We start from the raw sequence: 18,127 nt of genomic DNA, 5'->3' as shown, positions 1-18,127 counted from the left end.
TCGATAGGAAGTCCATATTCAATCATTAACCTGAAATAATGAAGATGTATAATTTGTTGATTACTTATTTTAGTTGCAGAAAGGGGGGAGGCTTGGCCGGGGTGGAGACTTTCTTGTTTTTTTTCTCTTTTTTTTTTTTTTTTTTTTCCTCTTTCGTCCTTTTCCCCTCCTTTTTATATCTTTCTGTCCACTTTTCTATTGAGTGAGCTCAGAATCTTGAGAAAGTTATGTTTTGAATGGCAGGTATACCGCCATTCGGCCTTGAACACCCGATCCCGTATGATCTCGGAAGTGGAACAGGGCTGGACCTGGTCAGTACCGGGATGGGCGACCGCCGGGGAACCCCAGGAGCGGTAGGCATATATGTAGTAATGATAATCAGATTAGATCCCTTCTCTGGATTGAGAGGAAGGAAGGTAACTATATTAGATAAAGGTTTTTATTATAAAATCGTAGGTTTTTATTTTTGTTGTTTTATTATGACTATAGATATTAAATGCTGAAGTGTGTATCATGGAATGTGGGAGGTGTCACATCCCCTATTAAAAGGAAAAATGTGCTTAAAATGTTAAAACGCCAAAAGCCTGACGTCATTTTTTTGCAAGAGTTGCATTTGAAGGCAGCAGAACTACAAAAATTACAAACTAACTGGATAGCGGAAATAATAGCAACGCCATGTAATTGTAGGAAACGCGGAGTAGCTTTAATGTTTAATAGGAATTTGACATATACGATAAAAAATCAAATATTAGATTCGAGTGGGAGGTTTATGCTTGTTCAAGCTGAAATCAATAATAGACTGTGGACGTTTTGTAACATTTATGGTCCCAATGAAATTGAGATAGAATTCTGGGAAATGATAAAAAATAAATTGGTAAAATACTTAGGCCAAAACATAGTGGTAGCGGGAGACTTTAATGCGACAATGAATCCAGAGATTGATAGGCTAAAATCAGGGGCCTCCAGGAAACATAATAGAGAGGCCAAGATTTTGCGAGGTTTAGCAAAGATATTAAAGCTAAAAGATATTTGGCGTCTGCAGCATCCAGACGAGCGGGCCTTTTTGTGCGAATCTAAAACATTTAAAAATTTCTCACGAATAGACATGTTTTTGATAGAAGAGAGGCTATTGACAATGGGAATAGAAACACATATCGATGAGATAGTTATCTCAGATCATGCAATAATCAGCCTGAAATTCGAAGATAAGGAGATCAAAAATAGAAGTAGCAATACGTTTAGCTTCCCGAAATATATGTTTTTAGATGAAAAGTTTCGAAAATTTTTATCTGATAGATGGAAGGTTTATTTCAGACAGAGCAGACAGGATGTGAGTAGCCCAGAAGTACTCTGGGAAGCAGGGAAAGCAGTAATGCGAGGGGAGATCAAGAACTATATGATCATAAGAAAGCGGAAGGTAACAGAGAGGGAGACTCAACTAGCAAACCAACTGAAAAACTCATATAGGAGATATGTAGCTAACCCAAATAGATCTACCTGGAACCGGTACAAAGTAGCCAAATCAGAGCGTGGGACTTTTTTCAGAGAAAAATGGGCAAAGGAGGATATCCGAATCAGGGCATTTTGCCAAGGATATCAGGGGATTGCCTCCAAGTATCTAGCAAAATTAATAAATCACAGAAAAAAAAAGAACCTAATTCCACTTATCAAAGAGGGACAGAAAATGCTTACTCAACCGACAGAGATTAGAGAGGCCTTCCATAGATATTATCAGGGATTGTATGCGTGTAAGGATATAGATAAGACAAAAATGTCCGAATTTTGGCAACAGATCAGTCTCCCAACAATAGACAAAAAAGAATTTTGTCAGAATTCTATAAAATTATCAAAAATGAAATCTCGGGAATATTAGTAGAACTATATAACAGCTATTTTATACATGGGAATCTGAAATCACTCTATTTCACTGACTCTACAGTGACCTTAATTCATAAGAAAGGGAAAGCTACAGAGGAACTGGGGTCATACCGTCCAATTTCGCTCCTGAACCAAGACTATAAAATCTTAACGGCTATTATTTCAGACAGATTAAAAAAAGGGATGGAAAAACTGATACACAATGACCAATCTGGATTTATTCCAGGGAGAAACCCGGTCCGGAATATGCGTAGGGTGCTGGTTAATCTAGATTATTATTATAACATCACACAGTTGTCAAACAAAAAATCACAAATGGATATGGCAATGCTTACGATCGACGCAGAAAAAGCGTTTGACGCTATAATCTGGGATCATTTATTTATGTCACTTAAGAAATTTGGTTTTGAAGGAAATCTGATTCAGTTAATTAAAAAGATTTATACCAATCCTAGGTCCCAATTGTTGGTTAATGGTGAACTTTCGCAATTTATAACACTGCAAAGAGGTACCAGACAGGGGTGTCCACTGTCACCCCTGCTATTTGATTTAGCACTAGAACCATTGGCAGTTCAACTCAGGAAAGAACTAAAGGGAATAGAAGTTGGGGAACATAATGTTGTAATCTCATTATACGCAGACGACATGATGCTGTTCTTACAACAGACAAAAAAAAAACATTCCTAAATGTCTGTCAATTATCAACAATTTTACCTCATTCTCTGGATATAAAATTAACAAGGAAAAGTCAGAGTTGCTCTGGATTAATCAAACCAGAGAGAGCTTGTTACAACATGGGTTTAAAGAAGTAAAATCGTTAAACTATTTAGGTATTAAAATAAGTAAAAACCCCAAAGAATGGTATAATATGAATTTTTCTGAGTTTTTTGAGAGTCTAGAAGGAAGTCTAAGAAAGTGGAACATACAATTTCTATCACTTTCTGCAAAAATAGCTGTGATAAAAACAATTGTTTTTCCACGCATATTGTTCCTAATGAAAAACTTGCCTCTATTGATCAACAAACGAGACATAGCAAGATATAACTAAACATGCGCACAATTTATATGGGGAAAGAAAAAAAGCCGTATAGCTATCGAGAAACTTGTTCAAAACAAAAGATATGCAGGGCTCGCCCTGCCGGACATTGCAAAATATAACTTAGTGGCTTTAACGAAATTTGGAGTAGATTGGTTAACGGAAGCCAATAGTGTGACCTACTATGACATGGAAGCTACACTGCTAAAACCCTTTGATCTTAAGGCAATTTTACACCATCCTTTCAGGAGGTTGCCCAGCAATGTCAGCACGCTTTTAACTTTTGCTAATGTAGTTCGTGCATGGCAGAAATTCTGTGGTTCAGTTGGTCAAGAGTTTTACATTTCTAAATATCTGCCATTTATCGGTACTCCCGATTTCATATCTGGGATAAACAATAATGCGGCCTTTAAAATTTGGTCACAGAAAGGGTTATGTTATTTTTTCCAGTTAGTTCAGGGTGAAGGACAAGTGTTACAAACATTTGAAACATTATCCGAACAGTATCAGTTACCCAAACATACATTCTTTGCTTATCTACAAGCCCGAAGCTATCTCCTAAAAATCTTGCAAACATGTAGAATGGTCTGGGATCCAGGAATTGATTCAGGAGTGAAGTTGTACGCGGCGGGGAAAAGATCCATATCATATTGGTATAAATTATTATTAAATATATCAGGGAAAGAACAAATTAAGAAAAGGAAAGTGTTTCTTACTAAATATATCACTTCAGTGCAAGGTGAAAATATTGAAAGAAGCATTAAACTAGCAGACGCTGCAACGAGAGTAGTAAGCTGGAAAGAATCGCAGTTTAAGCTTTTAAATAATTTCTATCTAACCCCAAGGATTTTGAGTAAATGGGACCAAAATGGGGATAAAAGGAATTGTTTTAAATGCCAGAAAGAAGGAGTGGATTTGCAACACTGTATTTGGGACTGCCCTAAAATCCGACAATTTTGGAATAGAATACAATTCTGGGTGAACAAGTTTGTACAAGAGGAATGTGCCCTCCAATTAAGTTATATCTTTCTTTTAAAGGAATATGGGCGATATAAAGGGGAGGGACAATTAATCAACATGGTTATTCTGGCAGCTCGTCATCTGATATTTTGCAAATGGGGAGCTCGTGAAGCCCCCACGGTAAACGAACTTGTCAACACTATTAAGCTACAAATGATTATCGAACGACAATTTCTAGTTGGGGGATCGGAAAAGGCTTTCAGGCTCTTCTTTGATAAGTGGAAGAGGGTAATTATCTCTTGGCCCCAACAGGCCCAGATTCAATTTGTCTCACCCTTAAAGAATAATGATCACTTTATGATGATGGTGGCTAATGAGGCTCTCCCTGCACTCTGGCTGTAAAAAGCTAAAACTCTGAGCGGGCTCATTTCGGTGTCTTCTTGGTGGTGGTACTTCCGCCCCCCCCCCCTTTTTTTTTTTTTTCTTCTCTCTCTCTCTCCCTCCCCCCCCCCCCATTTAGGAATACTGAGAAGGTTAATGTATGTATGTAGGAATAGGTGTCATAAGATGCTCTGATTATAAGACTCGGCACAAGCATTGGAAGCGGTGGCTTCCAATCTATTTGGATAATATGATTTATACATGTAAAAATGGCTGATTTGATTTGGTTGTTGTGATGTGTGAAGTTCTCAATAATAAAAAAATAATGATTTAAAAAAAAAAAAAAAAAGACTAATTTGTTAAAGTTACACAGAAACTGTGAAGGCATACTCAGAATTTGTGAAATCACAATCTTAAATACACTGCTGTATACAAAATAAAATACAAAATAGAAAGTGCAAAGTTTAAATGTAATAAAATGTAATCTGAAGTATTAAGTAATATAGAATACTAAGCACAAAGTGTAAATGCAGCAAAACTGTCATGTCATGCAGTGCTATATTGCACTGGTCTTGTCTCTCCTTCACATACAGAAATGCAGGGAATGTCCCTTGGAGAAGTGAAGCAAAATCCGTCTTTTGAAAAATTCACTAGGGATCTTGAAGTGCTGGAGGATAATTTGAGATGATCTCACCTGAGCAGAGAGGGTTTGAATGTCTGGGAGTTTGTGAGTCAGACTTGTGGGTGGAGTCATGGGATTTTGTGGGCAGAGCCATGACCAAAGGAGTGCTGTGTGGGTGAGGTTTGGTGAAGTCAGGCCAGGCTGAGGACAGAGTTGGAGCTGTAATGCTCACAGGATATTTCCCTATCAGACCAAACTTGGCCAGTAGTCGTCTTATACCGGCGTCAAGTGGAAGGATAAGGAAATATCCCAGAACAAAGTGAGTTTAAGAAATGAGGTAAGCAGGGTAGTCCTTCACGGCAATAAGGATAAGGCAGAGAATGGTTAGAGACAGGCAATGTTCGGCAACAGAAAGGCAATCCAGCAGTGCACGGGTTAACCAGTACAATAGTCAGTGACAGGCAGAGTTCGGCAACAGAAAGGCAATCCAGCAGTTCAGGGGTTAACCAGTAGAATGGTCAGAAACAGGCAGAGGTCAGCAACAATAAGGCAATCCAGCAGTTCAGCAGTTCAGGGGTAAACCAGTAGAATGGTCAGGAACAGGCAGAGGTCAGCAACAATAAGGTAAAACCAGCAGTTCAGGGGTAAACCAGTAGAATGGTCAGGAACAGGCAGAGGTCAGCAACAAAAAGGCAATCAGCAGTTCAGGGTTAAGCATTAGAGTAGTCTTGAAACAGGCAGAGTTCAGTAACGATAAGGCAAACAGCAGTTCTGCAAAATATAAGCACCCAGGAGCACAAACAGTAACACCTATACTTGGGCAAAGATGTAAGCAACTGAGCTACTTACATAGGAGCAGGATTCATGTCAAGGAGAGCACAGGTGAGATCCGGACCGGCATCAGGGGAAGACATGGGGTGCGCCAATGATGTCAACCACCTTTGTCCATGATAACGGATCAGGGCGGCGGCCGGGACCTGAGAGTAGAGGAGAGGAGTGAAATAGCCCCCCCACACAGGGGTTCCCTCCGAGAACCAGAGTCGGTTTAAAGGATGAGCAGCATGAAATTTAGAGACCAAAGATGGAGCATGCACATCACGGGCAGGGACCCAGGAACGATCCGCCAGTAACCCTTCCAGTGAACAAGGTATTGGAGCTGCCTGCGTTTAATTCTGGAGTCCAGGATCCTAGCAACCTAATACTCCGGCTCCCCTTAAATCATGAGTGGAGAAGGAGCACGTCTGAGTCGAGTATATTTACTTGTGATGTAGGGTTTGAGCAGGAAGATGTGAAGGAGGACCGGGTGAATGTGTAAGGCCTTAGGCAAGACCACTTTGTAGACAACAGGAGAAAGTCTCTTGAGAACTGTATAAGGACCAATATACCGAGGCCCTAATTTGTGACAAGGTTGACGTAAGCGTATATGTCGGTAGAGACCCAGACACGATCACCTGCAGAAAAGGCACAAATAGCAGCTCGATGCTGGTCAGCAAAGCTCTTGTATCTGGAGACAGCTGAGCTTAATTGAGAGCATATTCATTGCCAATGGGTAGTCAGATCAGTGAAGTGACATTCTGCACCAGGAACTCCTGTAGACTGAGCAGAAAGAGGAAAAACATGAGGTTGATAACCAGCTGCGACTTGGAAAGGAGAGTATTGTAGAGAAGAATGCCAATGAGTATTCTTTGCGAGTTCAGCTAGGGGTAACAACCCAGACCAATTAGTATGCTGTGAATTGACATATGTTCTGAGATAAGCTTCAAGATCCTGATTGGTTATCTTCGTCTGCCCGTTAGTCTGGGGGTGATAACCAGAAGACAAAGAAACAGTAGTTCCAAGCAATTTGCAGAAGCTTCTCCAAAAAGTGGAAATAAATTGAGGTCCTCTGTCAGAGACCATATTTACGAGTATAACATGGAGGTGTACCACGTTTAACAGAAAAAGAGTGGAGAATTCTTGGGCTGTAGGTAACTTAGGTAAAGGTACAAAATGAGCAAGTTTGGAGAACCGATCCACCACCACCCATATGACTGTATGATGGTCAGAAGGAGGAAGGTCTACAACAAAATCCATAGCTATGTGTGTCCATGGTTGTTTAGGTATGGACAATGGTTAAAGTAGGCCATGAGCTAGGGAACGGGGCTCTTATTAACAGCACAAGTCTGACAAGCCTTGACATAATCCTGAGAGTCCGACTTCATGGTAGGCCACCACATGTGTTGGGAAAGGAGTTTAAAGGTTCTTGTCAAACCAGGATGACTTGACAGCTTGCTGTCATGAGCCCAGGATAGAACAGGAGAACAAAGGTTTGAAGGAACATAAAGAATCTCAGGATCCACAGGGGCTTCAGAAGGTTTTCTTCACTGGGCACGTTGCAGTCTTTGAAGAAGAGAGGTGTTGAGCTGAGCAACCACACAGGAGGGAGGTATGATGTGTTCGATAGGAGCTTCAGAAGAGTCGTTAGACTGAGGAAACTTACGGGAAAGGGCATCAGCCTTTTTATTCTTGGTCCCAGGAAGTTAAGAGACTATAAAGTCTAAACGGGAAAAGAATAAGGCCCACCTGGCCTGTCGATGATTGAGTCGATGAGCAGTCTCTAAGTATGTCAGGTTCTTGTGGTCAGTGAGAATCTGAATGGGGTTGGCGGTACACTCTAGCCAATGACGTCATTTAGTCAGGGCCATCTTAATGGCTAAGAGTTCACGATTACCCACATCGTAATTCATCTCTGCAGGAGTAAAAACCGTTTGGAAAAAAAGGCTACAGGGTGCAAATTGGAGGTTAAAGGGTCCCTTTGGATTAAGACTGCACCAGCTCCCATCTCGGAGGCATCAACCTCTAGAGTGAACTGTAGGTCAGGATGGCGGAGCACAGGAGCAGAACAAAATACCTTTTTCAGATGAGAGAACGCATCCACAGCTACAGGAAGCCAATTCTTGCAGTCTCTGTTTCGTTTAGTCAGCTTAGTGAGTGGAGCAACGATTTGGGAGAAGTTCTTTATAAACTTAGTTGGAAAACCCCAAGAATTTCTGTAGTTCCTTCAATGAGGTGGGTTAAGGGCATTCCAGAACTGTGGTTAGCTTTGTAGGATCTATGGCAAAACCCTCATTTGAGATGACATATCCTAGGAACTGGATCTGGACTTGATCAAACTCATATTTCTCCAGCTTGGATGCCAGAGAATTGTTTCTGAGGCGAAGAAGTACCTGTTTTACATGCTCATGATGCTCCTCAAGGGTGGAGGAGAATATGAGGATGTCATCCAAATAGACGATGACAGTGTGAGTAAGGAGGTCACGGAAGACATCATTGACGAATGCTTGGAAGACAGCAGGGGCATTGCACAACCCAAAAAGGCATTACAAGGTATTCGTAATGCCCTGATCTCGTGTTGAAGGCAGTCTTCCACTCATGTCCGGGGAAGATACGAATGAGATTGTACGCCCCACGTAGATCCAACTTTGTGAAGTAGCAAGCATTTTGGAGCAAATCATATAATTCAGTGATCAAAGAAATAGGATAACGGTTCTTGATTGTAATGTTGTTTAGGGCTCTGTAGTCTATACAGGGTCTGAGACCACTATCCTTTTTACTGCCAAAAAAGAAACCAGCCCCGGCAGGAGAGAAGAAAGGGCAAATAAAGCCTTTAGCTAGGTTCTCTTGGGTATATTCATCCATGGCCTTGGTTTCAGCTTTGGAGAGCAGATAAGTCCTCCCTTTAGGAAGTGGGGCTCCAGGAAAGAGGTCAATTTTGCAGTTGTAAGGACGGTGAGTTGGCAGCACATCAGCTGCTTTCTTTTCAAAGACATCCATAAATTCTGCATATACTGAGGGAAGATTAGAAGGCTGACTATAGGGATGTGATGCAGCGGAGTAACCTTAGCCTGGCAGGAGTGAAAACAGGGTTTACCCCAGGAGGCCTGCAAAAAATAGAAAGAAGACAGGAGCGCAAGGGACTAGTATTAGAGAATAGTATTAAACACTTTTTTAATTGCACACGATAAAAATACACTCACACTCTTTAACCTCAAGTGTATGAGGTATATAAACAGCACATCAATAGGTCGACCAATGCAGCACGATTTCTCTGTGTACAGACCCAGAGTCCCAATCTTTTTTCCCGGATCTTCCTGGTTGGCGTGTCAGCAGGGACAGCTATGCTGCTCACCTTCGTATTTGTATCTCTGTGGTGATAATGCAAGGAAATGGCACAAACTCCAAGTCTCTGGCTGCTTACAATGTGCACTTCAAATTGTCACTCAAAATACACAAAAGTGTAAGGACCGCAAACTCCCACCAGACTACTACAGTCATTCACAAGCTGGCTAGAACGCTGTGTGTCTGCTAGTTTCAAGCATCCGTCAATGTGGGCGTACCCCAGGAGGCCAACTGTCCCTCAGTCCAGTCGAATTGAGGATTGTGTTTACGTAGCCAATGCAGACCAAGGATAACTGGTTGTACAGGAGAATGAATGACATTAAACTACAACTGTTTGGTATGTAGGAATCCCACAGTCAGGGTTAGGGGTGCTGATTTGAAATGGATTAAACCTGATCCAAGGGGAGTGCCATCCAGATTGGTTATTTTAAGAAATTGTTTTTTCTGAAGAAGAGGCAACCCTGCGTGAATCATGAAACGGTGATCTAGGAAATTTCCAGCTGTCCCTGAATCAATAAAGGCTTGAGCGTCGACAGAATTCTGAAGACGATTGAGGGGAATTAGTAGTTGCCAGGCTTAGAGGTACCCCACTGTTATCCTCTAAGTCCTGGTTTCTCAACAGCCGGGCCGTGGCCCAGTACCGGGCCGTGATAGCCCTGCTGGTGGGCCCCGACCTGTCATGCCCCCACTGCACACCAGGGGCAGACTGAGACCAATCAAGGCCCCAGGAACACTGTCTCACACTGACTAAAATGTATTACATTTTATGCAAATGAACATGGTAGCCTCCCTGCCCTGCCCCCAACAGGCCCCTTAACCTCCAGAGCCAGGACCCACAACATTAAGGTCCAGAGAAAGGGCACCCAACCTCCAGGGCAGACCCCACACTCCATGGCCCTCACAGCGACAGACCCCTGCCAGGGCCCCCACTAAACCCACACTTTTTTGCTTAGTTACTGATAGGGCAACTGAAAACTCCAGCTTAAGGAATGCACCAGGATCCGTGGAGATGCCATTTGTGGGCCCCCCTACTTGATGGTCCCTCGGCCCAGGTCCTATTTGCCTGGCTGATCAGCCCGCCCCTGCTGCTCACTTTATATATGTGTATATATATATATAACTACCGGGCCCTGGACATGTCTAGCTAAAATTTACCGGGCCTTGAGGTCACTTTGGTTGAGAACCACTGCTCTAAGTGATGGCTTTTCCCGACAGTCTATCACAATTCTTGAGCTGGTGTGAATTAGAACCACAATAGAAACACAGTCTTAATCTCCTTCTTCTCTGTCTTTCAGATTTAGAGGGCTTAAGAGAAGAGAGATCCATGGGCTCTTATTCAGAGGTAACTGGAGGTGCTGAAGGGGTAGAGGATAATCTAGTGACTGGACAGGTTGGAGGATGAGAGGGAAGGATTCTGCGAGTTCTCTCTCTCAGCTTGTCTCTCCTGAAAGCGAGAATCCAGACTGATGCAAAGTGTTATGAATTCATCCAGGAAGATGGATCCAGTGAGCTTATCCTTGATGCGCTCATGCAGGCCTCTCCTGAAGGCCGCTTTGAGAGCACTGCCATCACAACTGGCCCTCCCCAGCTGTGCCTGTTTGCCTACCCCTCCTGATGTGGCCCCGCCCACAAAATTGTAGGGAACCACTGCCCACAAGCTCTTTAACAGTTGCATCCTGAAATCAGAAGTAGTGACATGAAGTAGAGATCCCAAACTGTGACCCACCCCATATATGTAAAAGTTGCGCGCTCTGCAATGTTGTTTTATAATGGAAATAAATAGTAGCTCTTATATACATATTTTGTTGCTTAGATGTACTAGGACTATCTCAGACACTTTGCCTGTACAACCAGAATCTAAAGAACGGATTGACAAGGTGGAAACTTGTTGCTGATGGTATTGTGAGTTATTGAGATGGCACTGAAGAAAACTTACATGATATTTTTTCTTAGATTTATAATTATTATCTGTAGTATGACACAGAAATAAGACCCAGTGTGTCACGCCTTGTATCAGTGTAACTGGACTGGACAGCTCTGAAGTGCTCTTTTGTTCTCTAATCACGCTACTGTACACCATACACTGAATTCAAAATTGAACGCTCATGATTCAGATAGAGCATGCAATTTTAAACAACTTTCCAATTTACTTCCATTAACAAAATTTGCACATTCATTTTATATTTAAACTTTTTGAATCACTAACTCCTTCTGAGCATGTGCAGGAATTAACAGAATTTACGTATATGCATATGTGTGATTGGCTGATGGGTATCACATGTTATAGAAGGAATGGAAATAGACATAACTTTGAAAATTGTCAGAAAACAAATCTTACTACTCATTTGACGTTCAGACTATGAACTCGATTTTTCAATCCATGGCGGACAGGGGCGTACATACACTCCCTGTCCGCCCGAGCTCTCCTCTGGTGGGCAGCAATCCACTGCCGGAATTTAACATTGCAAGCGAGCGCTCCTTAGCACTCGCGTGCAACCCTGCCCGCGCACACCCAATATCACGCGCAGGCAGAAGCTGTCAAACTCCCCAGTAGGACGAGACTGGTGAGATTGAAATTCTCCACCTTAGAGGCGAGGTTTGTGTGAACCTGTAGTCAAAGGCAGGAGAAGGGCTTGAAGACCTAAGTGCTATTGCATTGTCTTGTTATTATGCATTTGTTGATTAGGCAAATCTACTGTATTTACAGGTCCTTAAACCTCCACTAAGTAAATCAGAGAAGTCCAAATATCTTTTAAAGTCTCCTGTAATATAAACATTTGGGACACATTCTAGTGTTTTTCCATGAAAAAAAGAACATTCAACGTGCAAAAACGGCAGTTGCACACATTTTCTCTCTAGTATCTATGACTAGGAGGCTGAGTGTGCAATCAGGACAGCCTGTGGTTGGTGGCTTGTGGCTAGGGGCCAAAAGTGGTTCAGGGTAGGAGTGGCAGAGGTGGGTATACTATGAGTGTATCACAGAGATCTGTCTAAGTGATCCCGGACTCAATTTGTGAAACTGGGGCATCTAAAGGGAAGGAAGTTGCTTTACGGGAGACAGTAGGACAGCGTAAGATGCACAGATGTGGGGAGCCCTGGAAATGCACAGAGCAGAAACATTTTTTTATTATGTGCAGTAGGTCATAGCTGAACCAGTGCACAGGTGAAGTTATCAGCTGATCAGTAACCATGGTTACTAACCTGCTCTCACCTATCAGCTGATTATTTCACCTGTGCACTGGTTCAGCTTTAATTAAAACCTGGCCTGTTGGGGGTACTTGAGGACCGTGGTAAAGAAACACTGCAGGGATCACATGCAGGAGGGTCTCCTTCATCTCAAGCATCCTCTGAGTGCTGGGAGCGATGCATTTATGACATCATCAGGAGATATGCAAATACATTTATCCTGTCTATTGCACATCTGAGTTATAGCAAAGCCTATAACTTTTACTAGATGTATTTTTGCAAAATGCTACTGAGCATTTCCAGTTTCACATGTATGCCTTTCTAGAGGACATATGTTTCTCAGAACCTCAGTTTTAGTATCTGTATCTATCCTGCAGTGTTAACTTGTAGTTGTCTTTATGTTACACTAGTTGATAAGCCTGCACAGAGGGCAGTCTATGTGTTAAAAATGTAACCCCCAAGCTGCAAAAAATAAAACAGTAAAAACACAGAAAAAAATAAACAAAGCTATCCAAAATAATAAAATTTAACCTAAACTAATAACCCTATAAAAATAAAAAATCCCCCTCAAAATAAAAACACCCCCTAATCTAATACTAAACTACCAATAGCCATTCAAAGTGTTTTTTGTAGTGCATTGCCCTAAAGAAATGAGCTATTTTACATTAAAAATAAAATAAAAAAAGTTCCCCCTAACAGTAAAACCCCCCACCCACCAAATCCCCCAAAATAAAATAAAAACTAACACTAATTAACCTAAACTACCCATTGCCCCTAAAGGGGCATTTGTATGGGCATTGCCCTTAAAAGGGCATTCAGCTCTTTTTCACTGCCCTTAAAAGGGCATTCAGCTCTCTTTGAAATTGCCCAATGAACCCTAATCTAACACTAAAGCCCCAAATAGGTCTTCACGGTTTCAGAAGTCTGGCGGAGAAGGTCTTCTTCCAGGCGGGTCCATCATCTTCATCCACAGCGAAGGCGGCTCAGAGGTCCGGAGCGGTCTTCCCAGATGTGGCGATCCTCGTGGTGGTCATCTGTGGCAGCGTTGGCGGTCCTCACGGCGGTGGTGGTCCTCGGCGGCACGGAGGCTCCTTGAATTCAATCTTCAGTGTGCGGCAGACGATCGCATAATGAGGAACCTCCACGCCTTCGGTCGCCACCGATGACCGCCGCTGAGGATCGCCACATCTGGGAAGACCGCTCCCGACCTCCGCTCCGCGCACATCTGGGAAGACCGCCACATCTGGGAAGACTTCGCACCGCCTTCGCTGTGGATGAAGATGATGGACCCGCCTAGAAGAAGACCTTCTCCACCGGACTTCTGAAACCGTGAGTACCTATTTGGGGCTTTAGTGTGTTTTTATTTTGGAGGGGCTTCTTTATTTTCGTAGGGATTAGGTTTATTTTTTTTATTTTGGATAGTGTTGTTTATTATTTTTTGTAATGTTAGCCTTTTTTTATTTTCTGTAATTTTAGATTATTTTCTGTAATTTTAGATTGTCATTTTTTAATTTTAATTGTAATGTAGTATTTTTTTATGTAATTAAGGGGTTAATTTAGGGGGTGTTAGGTTAGGGGGCTTAGTCATTAAATTAGTTTTTTGCGTTGTGGGGGTTGGCGGTTTAGGAGTTAATAGGTAAATTAGGTTTAATGCGTTGTGGGCGGTTGGTGGATTAGGGGTTAATAGATGTATTCGGTAGTTTATTTTTTTCTTAATAGTTCGTACGGGCGGTTCGTTTTTGTTTTTTTAAATACTTATTGTTGGCGGTTAGTTTTTTTTTTTTTTTTTAAATATTGTTGGTGGTTAGTTTTTTTTTTTTATTACTTATTGTGGACAGTTAGGTGTTTGTTTTTTTTACTTATTGCGGGCGGTTTTTATTTTTTTTGTAATGCTCTGCTTGCCTTCCTGGTGGATTCCGAAAATGGCAGGGTGGTGAAAGAATCCACCTGCCATTTTTTGGAATCCACCTTTGCTTTGCTGCATCCAGGTGAATTCTTTTGGCTGTGCGCGCAGCCAACATTCTGTTGGCTGCCACGCGCTGCCAACATTCTTTTGAGGATGCGTGCACAACTGCCGACTGCTATGGACGCATTACAAACGCGATTATAGTGTAGATACAATCAAGTGCTTAGAAATATGGAGAATTGTTTGTTGTGTGCAGTTAAAGGGACATAATACTCATATGCTAAATCACTTAAAAGTGAAAGCTGACATGAAAATATCACCTGAACATCTCTATGTAAAAAGGGAAGATACTTTACCTCAAAATGTCTTCAGCTCACCAGAGTAAGTGCTCTATGAACAGTTATACTTCAGCTGCTGACCTGCTGCAAGTTGAAAAAAAAAAAATACAATAGCCAATCAGCATTAGCACTGCTGAACCCATCCTTTGCTTTAATCTCATGAAATTTAAAGAGACAGTCTGCTCCCTGTTATATATGCCGCATGTTCAAATGTATTCAGCTAGCTCCCAGTAGTGCATTGCTGCTGCTTTTTCAACAAAGGATACCAAAAGAATGAAGCAAATTAGATAATAGAAGCAAATTGGAAAGTTGCTTAAAATTGTATGCTCTACTATCTGAACCGTAAAGGAAAAATGTTGGGTTTCATGTTCATTTAAAGGGACAGTCTAGTTAAAATTAAACTTTCATTATTCAGATAGGACATGTAAATTAAATAAACTTTCCAATTTACTTGTATCATCAAATTTGCTTTTTTCTCTTGGTATTCTTAGTTTAAACTAAACCTAGGTAGGCTCATATGCTAATTTCTAAGCCCTGCCTCTTATCACATGCTTTGTAAATCTCTTTTCAACACAAAGAGACAGAATGTACACGTGGCTATATAGATAACACTGTGGTCAGGCACAGAAAGTTACTTAAGATCTAGCACAATACAATGCTAAATTTAAGACAATAGATAATAAACAGTCACAGTCATGTGATCAGGGGGATGGAAGAAGGTTCCTAGATACAAGGTAATCACAGAGGTAAAAAGTGTATTATTATAACTGTGTTTATTAATGATTATGCAAAACTGGGTAATGGGTAATAAAGGGATTATCTATCTTTTAAAACAATAACAATTTTGTGGTAGACTGTCCCTTTTACCCCTTAAAAACATGTTGAGATCTGTGCATATTATAAAAGGGTTAATTAAGAAAAAATAGTTTGCATAAACACATTTTTTAAAAATTGCTGGAAAGTATTTTAAAATAATTTTCAAAAATAAGCAAAATGACTTACATAGCTGTGCTTTCTGGAGTAAACCGATCCCCCCCTTATCAGTGTTTAGCATCAGAAACACAGGCATTGTATTTAACTGAGTTCACAACAGCTTATTTGCTTCTAGGCATGCTCCAGCAGATTATGACTGTTAAAGTCTTGCATTCTACCATATCAATGGTGGATATATATGCAGCCATAAAAGGAATTGTGTGGGGGGAGTTAGAGCTGTACAATTCAGACACTTAAAATAAAGTGTTAATGACAAGGCACTGCAGTATATATTTGCAGGTAAAGTAATTAAAGTACATATTATTATATTTTGTCTCTATCCCAACTTGTTTTATGTCCCTTTAAGGACCAAGGACGTACAGGGTACGTCCTACAAAAACTGTCACTTAACAACCAAGGACGTACCCTGTACGTCCTCAGGGGTTTCAAGCGGTGGAAGCGATCGTGATCGCTTCCAGCCGCTTTAAAGGTATTGCAGTGATGCCTCGATATTGAGGCATCACTGCAATACCTTTTTTTACCCACCGATACAGAGAGAGACACTCTGTTGCCCTCTTTGCATCGGCCAGCTATAGTGCCGATCGTTGGTGGGTGGGAGCCATTGCAGGGAGGCAGGTGGGTGACCCATCGCTGGAGAACGTCGGGCCACAACTTGCGGGTGTGCACATGAGAGGCGGGTCGTGTGTGCGCGCTCACTAACCAAGAAGTGGTGGGAGATGAAGGTGGGAGAGCGAGGTGGAAATAATGTTGAGAAAGGGATCTGGGAGGAGAGGGGGGTAGGGTATTCAGGGGGGTAGCTACACTACAGAAAAAGTGGGATTTATAAACAAAAATGGCAAATTTTATTGCAAAGTGGGTACTGGAAGACAGCTGCCAGTACCCAAAATGGTGGCAAATAGTTAGAGATGGGAGGGTTAGAGAGCTGTTTGGGGGGCTCAGGGATAAGGGGGGATCATATATATATTTTTAAAAACAAACAAACAAAAACTTTTTATTTTTATACTGGCAGACTGTCTGCCAGTACTAAAGATAGCGGTAACAATTGTGAGATGGGGGAGGGAAGAGAGCTGTTTGAGAGTGGCCAGGGAGGGATCAAGGGTTGGGATGTGTCAGGTGGGAGGCTGATCTCTACATTAAAGCTAAAATTAACCCTTCAAGCTCCCTACTAGCTACCTAATTAACCCCTTCACTGCTGGGCATAATACAAGTGTGGTGCACAGCGGCATTTAGCGGCCTTCTAATTACCAAAAAGTAATGCCAAAGCCATATATGTCTGCTATTTCTGAACAAAGGGGATCCCAAAGAAGCATTTACAACCAGTTAGTGAAAAAGTTAACAATCTTTTTTATTTGATCGCATTTGGCAGTGAAATAGTAGCATGAAATATATCAAAATGGGCCTAGATCAATACTTTGGGTTGTCTACTACACTACAGCTAAAATTAACCCTACAAGCTCCCTACAAGCTACCTAATTAACCCCTTCACTGCTGGGCATAATACAAGTGTGGTGCGCAGTGGGATTTAGTTGCCTTCTAATTACCAATAAGTAATGCCAAAGCCACAAAATGTCTGCTATTTCTGAACAAAGGGGATCCCAGAGAAACATTTACATTTGATCGCATTTGTCGGTGAAACGGTGGCGTGAAATATACCAAAATGGGCCTAGATCAATACTTTAGGTTGTCTACTAAAAAAAATATATACATGTGAAGGGTTATTCAGGGATTCCTGACAGATATCAGATATAAAATGTAACTTATGCAAATTTTGAAAAAAAAAATGGTTTGGAAATAGGAAAGTGCTACTTGTACTTATTGCTCTATAACAAAATTTAGAAACTATTTAGCATTGGTATTTTATGGTGGTTGTAGATGTGTAAGAGATTTTAGGGGTCAAAGTTAGAAAAAGTGTGTTTTTTTCCATTTTTTCATCATATTTTATATTTTCTTACAGTAAATTATAAGATATGATGAAAATAATGGTATCTTTAGAAAGTCCATTTAATGGCGAGAAAAACGGTATATAATATGTGTGGGTACAGTAAATGAGTAAGAGGAAAATTACACAAACACTGCAGAAATGTAAAAATAGCCCTGGTCCCAAACGGTAAGAAAATTGAAAAGTGCTGTGGTCACTAAGGGGTTAATCAAATGTGTTAGGGTTATTTCGATATGCACCATAACGTCACCATGGTTTGAGAAGGTGGCCCCTGCATGGTGGGTACTATGTGCACCAGTAAGCAGGAGTATAGTATATCATAGTGTGGTAAAAGAATATAAAAGTGATTGTGACAAAGTTACCAAAGCCAGTGTTCACTAATTTAACTTTTAGGTTTAAGATAAGGTCATTAGTCATATTTTATTATATAAAGCACTGTGTACTTCAGCATCACCTTAAAGCTGGCAGAATATGGTACAGAATACCATCTGGGCACAATCTGGGGCTAAGAGTGAGAAGTCCACAGTCACTTTAGAATGGGATCAGATTATTACATTAAAGCAACAGACCCCTGGGATAAAACACAAGAGGGGATGTGAATACAAACATGCCTTGACATGCAAGAACCTTTCCCAGTCTTACTACACTTTTTCACTCAGTGAATGAGACTGCGCTCTAGAGACGGGCATAGACCTCCTATGAGTGAGACTGAAGTGCAGTGTCTCATTGG

The 18,127-nt window shown here is 41.3% G+C and overlaps 1 pseudogene; it reads left to right on the top strand.

Moving 5' to 3' along the window:
• Positions 1-243: 243 nt before the first annotated feature.
• On the top strand, positions 244-360 carry LOC128639338 (uncharacterized; annotated as a pseudogene).
• Positions 361-18,127: the final 17,767 nt, after the last annotated feature.

The sequence above is a fragment of the Bombina bombina genome, chromosome 8 (assembly GCF_027579735.1).
Source record: "Bombina bombina isolate aBomBom1 chromosome 8, aBomBom1.pri, whole genome shotgun sequence".
Lineage (NCBI taxonomy): Eukaryota > Metazoa > Chordata > Amphibia > Anura > Bombinatoridae > Bombina > Bombina bombina.
The sequence above is the reverse complement of the archived record's forward strand: the minus strand, read 5'-3'. Positions and strand labels throughout refer to the sequence as shown.